General features: G+C 34.6%; 1 pseudogene; it reads right to left on the bottom strand.

Annotated features, from left to right (window-relative positions):
* Window positions 1-8,666: 8,666 nt before the first annotated feature.
* On the bottom strand, window positions 8,667-13,662 carry LOC133877926 (uncharacterized; annotated as a pseudogene).
* Window positions 13,663-14,077: the final 415 nt, after the last annotated feature.

Consider the following 14,077-nt stretch of genomic DNA (forward strand, 5'->3'; position numbering starts at 1 on the left):
AGGTGATGATGCCATATCAGTCTATAAAATACACAAATAAATAAAGTGTCAGATCAAATGGAAATATAGAAACTACTCAAAATGTTTAATGTAATTTGATATCAGTTTAAGTTTATTAAAAACATAAATAGTCATACATGCATGCTACTTGTATTGTGATTGTTCTACTTCGAATGCAGGTACGTCACTACAGGAACAATGAAGGTCTTCACCGTAGTCAACATCATTTGGATCCTGATTAACGTTCAAGTTCAAAGGCTCGCTCTCATGATAGTTGAGACCTTTATCATTGTCCACTTCCTCCTGACCAACATCATACACGTTTCTTGGTTTAGTTCTTACTACGCAACACCAGTCTAGGTTCCTGTCGTCATGGACGTAGTAACTTGTGATACTTGTGAAGATAATACGTATGGATCATCTGAAATCTTATCTCCCGTATGTATCAGGTTTTTGAAATTCACAAGTGTTATACCATACTCATCCTCTAACCATCCCCTATCATTTCTAATGTCCACCCAATCATACTTGAATAGCACATACCTAGTTGTGTCATAGTAATCTAACTCAATTATTTGAGTTAGCTTCCCATAATAGGTATCACCATCAACTGTCGACGCACACACGCCACTATTTTGGGTTGTTTTTCCTTCAGTTATATTCGAGGATCATTTCAACTCGCCCTTTAGAATGCCATATAAGCTTATCCCACAGTTCAATTCTATGTGTATGGTTTATTCGGTTGACCTGTGATTTGAGATAATGTTGCTTATAGTTGGCAGGATGTAGAAAATTACATATGCAATAAAACAATCACCATTATTTTATAAACCATAAGAAATTCTTACGTAGTCAATGTACCAATCACAAAATGTGTCCCTATGTTGTCGGTGCAATTCTCTGTCCAATAGTCGGCCCTTATTGGAGCCGTGTCTCAGCTTATCCAGGTGCATCCTATATGTTTGTAGTCCATATTTAGAATTCACAAGTGTATGTTTAAGTCAAAGTAAGAAGTCTTAAAAAAATATAACTCACGTGCACAATTGAAGGAACTCGTCCGAGTTAAAAATAATATATTGATGAACAAGCATCAATGTACGTTGGTCTAGGTTTACTCGTGTTATCACCCCCTAACTTCGTCAGGGTTTCTCTGAGGCCTATTGTGGACTGTGAATGGATTTTCTAAGTACCTCGAACAAAATGTGAACATTTCATCTGCCAAGTAACCTTCCACTATAAAACCCTCAGGTGCAGCTCTGTTGAATACTAAAGATTTGTACCGTCTAAGGGACCTACATGGAGAAAATAAAATTATCTCTTGTATTACCTCATTGAGACAATTAAGGGAAAAAAAAAAAAAAAAAAAAAAAAAAAACCTTATATGTATATAGATAGAATATCGCGTTACGTCTCAACCGGATACATCCATCGATAGTGTATCAGTCCACTAAGCTGACATTCACAAACCAAATGTACAACGTGAACCATAATTGTAAAGAAGTCGGGGGGAAATATTTGTTCAAGCTTGCACAATATGATAGGGATTTCAGCTTCATGTCGGGTTATATCTTCTTCCGTCAATGTTTTCGAACATATACCCTTGAAAAATGCAGACAACTCTATCAAAGATTTCACAACCTTCTTTGGCAAGGATCCACGCAAAGCAATTGGCAGGAGTTGTTGCATGAGTATATGGTTATCATAACTCTTTAGACCAACATTGGTACAGGCTTTAAGATTCACACAATGGGACACATTGGAGGCATATCCGTCAAGTACTTTGACATCTTTGATCACTTTCAAAAAAATAATTTTATCCTTATTAGACATCGTGTGGCATGCCGCAGGCTGATATGTTTTGCCTCTCTCGTTGGTGAATGGATTAAGTTCTTTTCTCAAACCCATTTTACGCAAGTCCAAACGTGATACATGGTTGTCTTTTGTTTTTTCTTTCATGTCCAATAGCATCCCAATGATATTATCCGTCACATTTTTCTGTATGCACATCACATCAAGGTTGTGTCATAACAAATTATCCTTCCAATAGGGCAATGGGAACAAAATATTTTTCTTCTTCCATACCATTTCCTCATTTGCTCCATGACCCTGTTGCAGGGTTCTTTTTCGTTTGCCCTTTCCTGTGTCTTCATGAACAAGAACAAGTCCGTGTAATTGTCTTAGGATTTCATCGTCATCTAGCACAACAGGCACAACACCTAGCTCTTGTTTACGGTCAAAGGATCTTGCCATATATTACCACCTATGATCCGTAGGCAACCATAGCCTATGCCCCATATAACAAAATTTACGCTCGTATGTTAACCATGAAAACCCTGATGAATGTACATCCAAGGAGGCAAATTGTGTGGAACGAACATAATAGACCAAGTACTATGGCTTGTGCTTATGTTCCCAAAATGGTTAAAACCATCCGACGCTAGCCCAAGCCTCACATTCCGTGGGTTTGATGCAAAGTTCGAGTGTAATGTATCAAATGCCCTCCAAGCTTCACCATCTGCCAGATGCCTGAGCACACCGTCTTTTATGCGTTCATTAGCGTGCCACCTCATGTGGGAAGTGGTTTATGGCCACATGTACAACCTTTGCAATCTTGATGCTAATGGAAATAACTACAACACCTTCACTGGCCATCTCTTCGATGTTCAAGATGACCCATCTTTTTCAGTAATTTCATCCTTCCACTTTGATGCTCCACACACTGTACATGTTTATAACTTCTCGTTTTCCTTCCAGAATAGCATACAATCATTTCGACAAGCCAGAATCTTTTCATATCCAAGCCCCAAGTCTCTCAAATACTTTTTTTGGTCTCATACGTACTTTTAAGCAAAGCTAGTTCATCTGTTGGTACTAACTCATTGATGAACTCAAGCAAAGATATGAAAATCATATTACTATGTCCACCCACACACTTCAAGTTGTATAGATGAATGATAGCTAACAATTTGATATATTTTGTTTTATCATGAAGTGGCTTATCCGCATCCTGAACCAAGTTGTAGAATTTCCAGGCACTCTCATCGATTTCTTCCTCAACTGCTTCTGGTAAATCTTCAGCTTGCACTTCCACTTGGCACTCACCATCATTTGCCTGAATATTATGAATTCCAAAAACATCTTGCAGCATGGCATGCATCATTCTTGACTCGTCAGGTATTGGTACATTATCTGCAGCCAAAGTCGGGTTCAGAGATTCAACTATAGGTATTCTATTAGGTATAGGATGTAATGCCTCGCCTTTTACAAAAAGTCATAAGTGAAAATTTCGATTTTGCAGATGACATTATGATATCATTAGAGTTATAAAATAGCAGCAGAATATAATTTTTACATAAAGACTTGGGGAATTATAACACAATACATTGAGCTAACTGCAATACCTCTAGACATTTATTGCAAGTCATTTAATTTCATTTACACTAATTACAATGAAAAAACATGTGTCACAAACGACACAAAAGCATACATAGAAAGTTTACTAAATACAAGTAAAATCTCTATACATGTTACAGGCCTACGAATACAAACATTGATAATTACAAGGCAATAAAACCTAGCTACATTAACTTTAAATCTCATAAGCTAGCAGATAATCCTATCCATTATCTTCTGAATCTGCAACAATGAATATGTGATGGTGGATGCTCCCACAATCCCATACTGAATTTGTGTGAGTCAGCTGATTCAATAATATGATGCTAACTATTTATTTAAAAGAACATAATGCAATGATATAATGACAATTTTGTATGCAGAGTATTAAATAGTTCAATTTAATTCTTTCACTCTTCTCGTTCTGAGCCGTTACTCAATTAGCGGGTATCCTCGGAGCCGTTCCTCCTACATTACTATTTATTAGCATATTTTCGTACAAGTAGAGACGTTTCTCTCCTAACACTTTAAGAGACGTTCCTCCCAATATTAATTATTATCGTTTTCTAAACAAGCAAACATTCCTAACCTGAACCTTGGGATCCGTTAAATCCCAATATTAATAAGTTCATTATTTGACATTATGCAATATTAAATAAACTATAAATATAATATTATAAAAACAGCATTGTACTTAGTAAGTAGTATATACTTACAGTCCTTTGTGTAGTTCTTAGGTCATCATTTGCATTAAATATATACATTCACATGACATCATTATTATCACCCATAACAGTCACGTCTAACATGACACTTAATTTTATCATGCTTTACTCATAGGAAGTTCCATACAATCAACATTTGATTATCTCAAAACCTAACCTGCACAAATACCAACATGAATACCAATTAAAAATCATTTAATCTATAATATCAATAGAGTATAATAATTCTCTAATCTTTCACCATTTAAAACATATTAATTTATAACCACTCATCTTTATAAATAGAACTATAGAACCTCCAATTCAATTGATCATTTTAACTGAATCAATACTAATTAGGATTATAGCAAAACAAGATACTTAAATCTTATAATCAATTTTAGGCATCAATCCATCAAGACTATAAATATTAAAGGATCAAGAACTTAATTCCCAATCTATCCCTTCAGTCAAAAACAACCAACACTTATTCATCCAAACCACCACAAGGCAGAAAATACCATCATACAACTCCAAATTTCAGTTTAATTAAAACAAACCAAAATAAATACTCATTCTCTGAAAATTAGTAACTGAAACAATACAAGGAAAACACAACAAAACAAAACCTCCAACCCCATAATAATTTAGTTAAACCATTTTTCAAAACATCATAAAATTTTCACCAAATAACTCCCAAACACCAAAGCTACAACCCAATAGTTCCAACATGCATACCCACACAATCGGAACATCACAAGTGAACAAGGAAAGCATCACAAAACAGGGAATAGTATCGATTCACACAAACACGGGTCCTAACCAAAAATTCCATCAACAATTGATTATAACCCAAATTAAAATACCCATCAACAATTTCATAGCCACAATATACAACTGGCCAGAACACCACACCACTAGGAAACCATCAAACCATCATCACGGCTTAGCCGTATCACACATACTCAATCTTAAAACATAACCAAAATCTCCCCATATATAATTCACTAAAAAGCTAACACATCACACGGCCAAACCCTTATTTGGTCAATTCCCAAAACAACACTCAATCGGCCAACAAGAAGCCCAAACCTAAACAAATTCATCTACCGCTAACACACAAGGGAATAACACTTCAAAATCCATCCCCAAAGCACAGCCTACACTGAAAATAATTACTGACTTCTAAAACAAACCAAGTGTGTGTGTTTGTGTGCAAACAAAATATCTTAAATGCGAAATTTAAATAAGACAAGATATTTGTTACGAAGTAGAAAATCTATGAAGAGAAAAACCACTCCGGAGCAGCCAAACCCAAAAAATTCACTATCCAAAAACAAAGCTAGTTACAAGACACTCGTACTCACATTCCTTTATGTAGTAGTCATACCTTTAACTCTGACACGAAACTCATCGTGAACACTTTCCAACCAGATCTTCGACCTAAATGAGTTTTTAATGGATTCTTTTACCATAGGACTAACCCCTAAGATAGACTTTACACTATCAAATCACACACTGGCAAACGCTAGAGAGCTAGCAGATCTTCAATATCTCCCTAAACACTCTCTCTAAGCTATAAGGAATTCTCTATTGAATTCTGTACAAAATATACGCCTAGGGCCTTCTATTTATAGGCTTTACAAATCCTATTTCAACTCAAATAAGGAGGCATATACCAGCAAGGATTCGGATTTTGGGCGCGCGTTCGGATGTTTCTCTTGACCGTCTGAATAGTCAGATTGTATAGCTTTTCATTAGCTTTCCAATGACACCAATTTCTTCCTAATCCGATATTTGAGCATAAAGTTATGATCAAAATACTGGAGGTTGTCCGGACGGCTTGACCGAGCGTCCAGACAATCAACTACAATCGCCTTTCCGCTGAAAGTTTCCATAACAAGGCCGTGTCCAGATGGTGTTTCCCTAGCGACCGAACGGTTGTACTTCTGCTGTACGACTTGCCTTACCAAGGATAGTGTCCGGACAGGAACACCACATTGTCCGGACGGTTTGCAGTTGTCTTCCCATATATGTGTTTGAGACAGAAACCCTATTACTTGTCAAACTCAGAATGGCGTCCGGACGGTATTGCCACGTCGTCCAAACGGACACACTTGAACATTGGATTCTTTTCAAACTCTTAATAGCGGCCGGACGATTTGCCATTACGTTTGGATGGATGCAATCTTGAACAGTTCGAAGTTTCTAGACACTGATGGGCATCCGGACGAAAAGTTCTCGTCGTCCGGACGGATGTTGCTAACTAATGAGTGTCCGGACGGGAACACCACATTGTCTAGACAGTTGCTTGGGATCCGACTTCTTTAAGTTAGAACCTACACAGAATCTTCCTTGAACCCTGAAATAGCCTTCATGAAGCTTGTGACACTTGCAACTTGTCATAATACGGCTCTTTCTACATTAGAGAAATAAACTCTAAATTGCTGAAGACTCTGAAATATAAGACATCCCTGTGAAAGTAGCAACATTACATAATAGTTATTTTGTCAACAGAATATTGTTAATCAAAAACTAACACACACCAATTCAGGGAACAACCCACAAGAAGCAACATACACTGCCAAAACAGGAAAATCTACCCAAGCCACCGACCGAACCCACAACAATACCCATCAAGCAATGACATGGCCAAAACCCAAAAACACACTACACACAGCTGAAACAAAACCCAACCGTGAGTTTCACAAAACAGGAACCCAAATTTAACAATCTAAAACACCCAAACATTTAAACAATGACCCAACACAAAAGCACAAGAAATCATCAAGAATTTTAGTTTAAGGCTGGAGAAATTCACTGGAAAAGCTTTTAATTCCACCGGAAAACTTGTCGGAAAATCGCACCTACTTTGCCGGAAATCGACTCTGCCTCACCGGATTTTGGTTTTGGCCACCAATCATGGAGGATCAAGTCTTCCTCTCATTGGATCTCCATGGGTCGTTTGGGTCCCCTCTTAAACTCTCGGTTCTCTCTCTCTGTTTCACTCTCTCTCCTTCAATCAGTCTCTCTCCCTCTGCTCTCAACTCTCTCTCGGTTACAAGAAGAAGAACAACGAAGAAGGAGAAAAGAAAAGAAAAGAAGTGCGTCCGGAAAAATAAGAAAAGAAAGGGAAGGAAGGTGTGTTTTCACTGAAGAGAGGAACGTTTCATTTATAGGTAAGGGAGAGCGTGAGTCATATGGATGAGTCATCAATGTAATGATGACTTTACAAAATATCATGGTTAAGCTATGGTTAAGTTTTATCTTAATTAGTTAATTTAATTTGAGTTAATCTGTAGATATTTTACGAAACTTACTAGTTACAATTTTACCGCATACATTTTTCACCTCAGGTCTGTACCATTTTAATCTAACTCATTAAATAAGTCCGTTTTGAGTCTAGTTCATTTCATCGTTAATATTGTTCCAACCAATAATATTATAATATAACAAATATTATAATATATATCAAATGTATATATCGTACATAATAATATTATATACCAATAATATTATTAATTAGCTCACTGAATATTTAAGTCTGTCTATTTAACAATTCAGTAATATTATTAGAGTCTAATAATATTATTCTTTATTTATAAAATCATGGTTAATAAATAATAAGACTAAGGAATATTTATTTTCATAAATATTCATGTAACCTTATTGATTTATCGGGGATAAATATTGTGTCTGAAGACACATAACTTTTATCAATTACTAGACGTGAATATTGTTTCCTATAGTATTTAAGCAGCTCGAGTGTTGAGTCTTGTGGATCAAGCGTCAACTCTAGACTTGTCTAAATATTTAGTCTTAAATTCTAATTTAAGACATTCTATTTTATGACTTAAAATCAGGGGTGCTACACAAGAGCCCTAATCTTCTCCCCATGCCAAATTCATTCAGTGTAATTAAGCATAATTTTCCTTCCATCGGTCAAGTGGCAATATACTTCTTCTGGCTGTAGGTTCTTGTTCAAGACACACTTCCTCCTTGGGCACACAACTGAATTTTTATTTCTGGAGTTCGTAATTGCATACTTCACAAACGCTTTGGCCCCTTCCAAATACTCCCTCGAGCCTTTCCACTTCGTCATCCAACTTTTGTCCATATTTAATTAGCTGACTACATTACAATACACAAAATGGTTAACGAGTATATAACACTAATACTATATGTTTAAGTTCACAGGCCTCTCATAATTAAGTCTCAATATTATTTGATGTGGTGAATTCAATTATTCATTTGACAGTAATTCTTAGAATACTAATTCATGGTGGTCCAATTTAGTGTATCCCAAATGCACCAATATATCAATTAGAAATCGCAACTACCTTGACCAAGAGAGATAATTATAATTGATATGCTATAATCTTGTAAGAAGAAATGCTCAATTTCATCACCAACTACAAGCTAATATTTATAAGTTACAAAGAACTTGTGCTTTAGATCTTCCATGTATTAATCTTATTAATACACATAAATTACATATAATAATGTAACATAAAAACTACATTCATCAAATGAATATGCAATTATGGCCAAATGCTCAAGTAATTCTCTGTAAATAAAACACTACTTTTATTAAATAAATATGTCATACAAATTAGTTGTTAGGGTACTATCCCTAACACGTACTATGAAGTATACATCGACTTCATTAGATATTGTACGTAGACACATTCAAAGGCATATGAAGGCTTTAATTTTCACAATGTTTATTTCCTGTAGCGTCGTCTCTGATGTGACTTCAATTTATTTCTTGAAAGTGAGAAGATCAGTGTAGTACTTGGTGATCCATCCTTTGATGATCTTAACCTCAACCTTTCGCTGCATGACCAACCACTCTAGATCACTTTGATTTGCTGGATGTAAATCCAAGCAATGAGATCCTACAAAAAAAAAATTCACCATTCGCTATGAATTCCTCAATAATTTCTTTTCTTTTCTTTTTTAATACCCTTTTTCAAAAAAAAAGAGTTGAGTACACACCGTTAACAATATGGACAGCAACAATACTGTGTGATATATTTTCAAGCACCCTAGAATCAGAAATAGAATGGTGTTAATCAAACTTGTTCGATTGAGTAAACTTAATAATTAATTAGTTCTTTTGTGTTGGTAATTCTTTATCTGGTTACCCGCCGCTACTATAAGGATCTTTAAGCCCATTGGAGAATATAATGTTGCTTGCAAACCTGTGGAGAATCAATTTTATATCCTGCAATTTTGCATTAAAAAAAAATCAAAATGTTTGCAATATATTAATTATTTGAAGTTATTCATACTACATGTAAAAATGTATGAAAAAAAAAAAAAAAAAAAAAAACATACATGGCCTCCGTAATAAGTAGTGACTCAATGAGGACGAGGTGGGACACCATACAAGCTCTTGCACTTGTCAATAAAGGTTCTTAGGAGAAAAGGATCCAACGGGAACATAGAGTCATTGCCAACTCCTATGGGTAGCACCATCTCGCTGCATGTCTAATTAATGCACGGAGATGTTAAACTAAAATCAAAGAGAGGTTTAAGCAGTACCCATAAAGGACAATTAGGATACATTTTCAATGGTCATTTCAAATTTAAAGCTAAAGGGTGGAAGTGTACGTACAAATCAAGTAAATTTTATTTTGATGTGAATGTTTATTAATCGTGGGGACGTACGGGAAAATTGCATATGCCAAGGAATTAGTCTCTAGCCTCAAATAGCCTCGTCATTGAAAAAAAATTAAAAATGTTACATGTACTTAAACTTTAATAAAGAGTATCTTATTAAGATGATGTGGAATTGATTCATTAGTACTCGTAGCATTTCTTTTTATTAATTGTTTTGATCATCTCCAATGAATAAGCTTCAAATCAATTATTAAAGCTTTGAAAAAGTTTAAGTATATATAACATTTTTCGAAGAAAATATATATATATATATATATATATATATATATTAATTCATGATAAATGTCTAGGATGCTACCAATTTTACTAACATTTCATTACAAACTAACATGACAGTATGAGCTCACATAAGATTTACCACATCAGTCATTGATGTGTCGGTCCATGTGACACCTACATCAACCACCATTTCACGTCAGCCACATTGCCACTCGAATGAATTGCTGGGGGTGGTGGATGAAAGGAGACCCATCGGTCCCTAGCCACGCATGGATATTTTTGGGGTTAGTTGCACGAGACACTCCTCCGCTTGTGGAGGGGATGGGTAGTTGGCATGGTCAGTGTGGGTGCGGAGGCAACATTGGAAGAGATGAGCTAAAGTGGCGAAATGGACAAAGACGCAAATGTGAAAAAGAGGACTATAAGGATATGTAGTTGACATAACAGTACTACATGCATCACTTTTTTTTTTTTTAAAAAAAAAAAAAAAAAAAAAAAAAAAAAAAAAAAAAAACTATATAATAATGTCACATCAATTAATTAATAAGTACTACATAATATTTTCACATCAATTAATAAAGAAATGTAGCAAAATTTATAGCATCCTAACGCCGGCCGCTAATAATTCATTATGTTACAATCCGCTTGATGAAAGGTTCTAAGCTACTTAAAAAAAAAAGAGAGAGAGAGAGAGAGAAAAATAAAAATACATTTTACCCCTTAAAGTTTTACAACTTTTTCAATTTTAACTTCAATATTTAAGAATCCAAACAAGTTTTGAAAATTTTAAATGTTGTCAATCTATTACTTAAGTTCAAGTCCATCTTCTTTGACGGAAATCAACCATCGCACGTGGGTTTCTAAAAACAAATCTCTCCAAAATATCCCAAAAAAAAAAAAAAAAAATGAAGATGAAGTTAAGTAACATATGGTACGGTTGTTCAATTCGGCCATTCCCGATGTGTGAATCTTCAGAGGGTAAAATGTATTTTTACTGTAAATAAATAAAAATTTTAAGCCACATGTATTTTTATTCCAAAACACATATAAAAAATCGAGTACTATTCCAAAACTCTATAAAAATAAATAAATATTTGGCCTAGTACTATTAATTTAATATTCATGAAACTGTAGCAGTATTGATGAAAGAGAGCATTTCGTTTACTGTACGTTAATTACAAGCAATATATTGCAAGTGTACGTAAAAAGCTCCCATAACTTTCTAAACTGTTGACGTCATCTGCGTCGTCTGCGCATCTTGCATGCTTGAAATAGCCCAAGTCTAGATCATCATGATTTTATGGTATATAAAATGAAAATTTAATAACTGCTAAAATAATTAATGTGATTCTTGTTTTTGGCACATGGTATATATATATATATATATATATATATAGTTCCATTCTGTTGTCGTTATTTTATATTTATCTCGCCGACCGGTTTTTTGTCATTATCTATATCATGATCGATTAGTTAAAAGTGATATTTAATTAAGAAGATAATAAGATACAAATGTAAATTAAATGTACCTGCCATCTCCATCCCACAGTTGATTCAGATCGATAAATTTCTGGGTCCATTAACACAGCATGATTGATTTCCTTTAAAAGCAACCACACCTGCAAATATTTTGCTGAGAATATCACTTCCAGAAGGAGCTCCATCAATGCCACCACAGACATTGTTAACCGGATAATGTGGAGGATGATTATATTGGGCTGAACTTGCATATATCGTCTCCAAATAGTCCTTCAGCTCAAAAGATGTGCTTAGGGGACTGAAATAGAAACAATAATATATATTCGAGTCATCGATCGATCACAAAATATATTGTTATTATTCTTATTTTCATTTTCAGTTTGTTAAATGTAATAATTAATTCGATCATTGCAAAGGCTATATATATATATATATAATTTACTTCCAAGTCTTGAATGTCTTGCTAAGGATTGAAAAGCCATCAGGCTTAGATGCTAATTCATCAATTTCGGACCACAACTTTTTTATGGTTTGGTAGCAACTCTCATTGGCTTCTTGCACAGCATTCAGGAGATACATTTTTAATATTATTTAATAGATTGTTATATGTACAACTGTCAAACAATTAAGATGACGTAATAGTAAAAATCAATTCTTTTTTTTTTTTTTTCATTTTTTATAATGACTAATTTTTTACTGTCACATTATAAAGTTGTATTGTAGTCGTTTATATGTAGTCTACTAAATAACATTACTCAAATGAAAAAGAAGAGGAAGAAAAAGCTAGAAAGTATATATTCAAATTGTTACCCTAAAATCCTTGGTGACAATAAAAAAATATCCATCTTGGGGCGTGATGTCATCGAAGTAAAGGATTGGAGCAGATGAGACGAAAGCGCCAATGGCAACATGAGGATATTTTAGCCGGAACCATGAAGCTAGCACTGAATATATGATTAATGAATAGAATTAGGTTAAAACATGCACGTCCCAATCGAGCTGTCAGAGTTTAATTCACATTCTATATATATATATCAAAGGAAAAGCAATTTGTGACCTACTTCCCCCATAGGATCCTCCAATGACAATTACTGGAGAATATTTTGCATCTAACTTTTCCTTTACATGAATGATGATTTCTGCATAATCTACTATTGCTTGGGCTGAGTTGAAGTATCCGAGAGTGCTTGCGTTTCTAAGCGCTTCTTCCCTTGATCCGAATGGTATTGACTTTCCATAATATCGGTGCTGATGAAAACAATATATATATATATATATATAAATTTTAATATACCATAAATGAGAAATTTGGTAAGATGTGGTGAATAATTGGAGGAATAAAGTTTTCAGAGCTTTTGTTTGTATGTTTGCTTTTGGATATGCTATTTATCATCTATGGAGGAACAAGAATGTTATTAAACATGCTTGCAAATCATCTTCTTTCTAAGGACCAGTTTCTACAGAAAACAAAGTGAGAGATTAAAGTCGGTATCATGGGTAAAGACAAATTTATGAATACTAATTAAGGGTAATTAATATTCACATTTGTTCTAATTGGGGTATTAATTCCAAAATTCTGGTATAGGTTGTTTTGTTTTACAATGTTGTTGAAAGTTGAGGTTTTGAAGTATGTTTCAAAAATCTGGTATCTATTTTTTTACGAACAGATTGTAAAGAGTTACTGTTGTTAATATAAAATTGATTCTCATTCATTAAAAAAAATTGTAAAAACCATAAATGAGAGAGAGATCGAATGTTGACTGTGTACGTGTTACCTCTATATATATGTAGTAGGAGAGCCTTAAACTGCACGGCGTTGTCAGTGAGAAATCCGATAAAAGTCAGGTCACCATCCAACGGTGCTTCTGCGCCAAAATAAGCAAGACCGAATTGGCGCGCTACTATTTGCACCACCCCAGTACTTAGAGTTGATCACATTTCTTTGCTGAAAAGTGGAGTAGCTTTCAGGCATGTAGTTGAAGTGATCGAGTGTTTGATTATTGTAAAATGTTTGAAAGTCATCTGAAACGTTAACCGAAGCAGATACTGTTTCAGGATCTTGTAGAATTGTTGGTCCAACTGGACTCAGCCTGGGAATATTGTACAGTGTTGCAGTGACAGAGATTGAAAAAATAAGAAACAGGAAAGGAAGCCATTGCAGTGAACATGTTGGAGAGTTCATGGCAATATATAAACTGAGCATGCGTTTCTGAGATTACAACATATATAGCACGCAGGGCCGGCTGGAGCCTTAGGCGGATTAGGCAATCGCCTAAGGCCCCCAATTTAATAAGGCCCCTAATTTAAAAATATTAATGGAGATTTATTTCTAAAAAAAATAAAAATTAAGGCCTTAAATACGATCAATACACTTAAATAAGGCCACAAATCTTGGTAAAAATAAAATTAAATAATGCAATAATATAATGCAGGGCCCAATTTTATAAGGCCCCAATTAATGAAGATTTATTTTAAGAAAAAAAGTGCTTACAAAAAGACGAATCATCAAAGCATTGTTTTCGGTAATGCTCCTAATCAATGCCTTAAAATATGCTGCCTAGGGGCCTTCTCCCGTCAAAAAACTGCAGGTTAAAAAA

Source organism: Alnus glutinosa, chromosome 9 (assembly GCF_958979055.1).
Source record: "Alnus glutinosa chromosome 9, dhAlnGlut1.1, whole genome shotgun sequence".
Taxonomy (NCBI): Eukaryota; Viridiplantae; Streptophyta; class Magnoliopsida; order Fagales; family Betulaceae; genus Alnus; species Alnus glutinosa.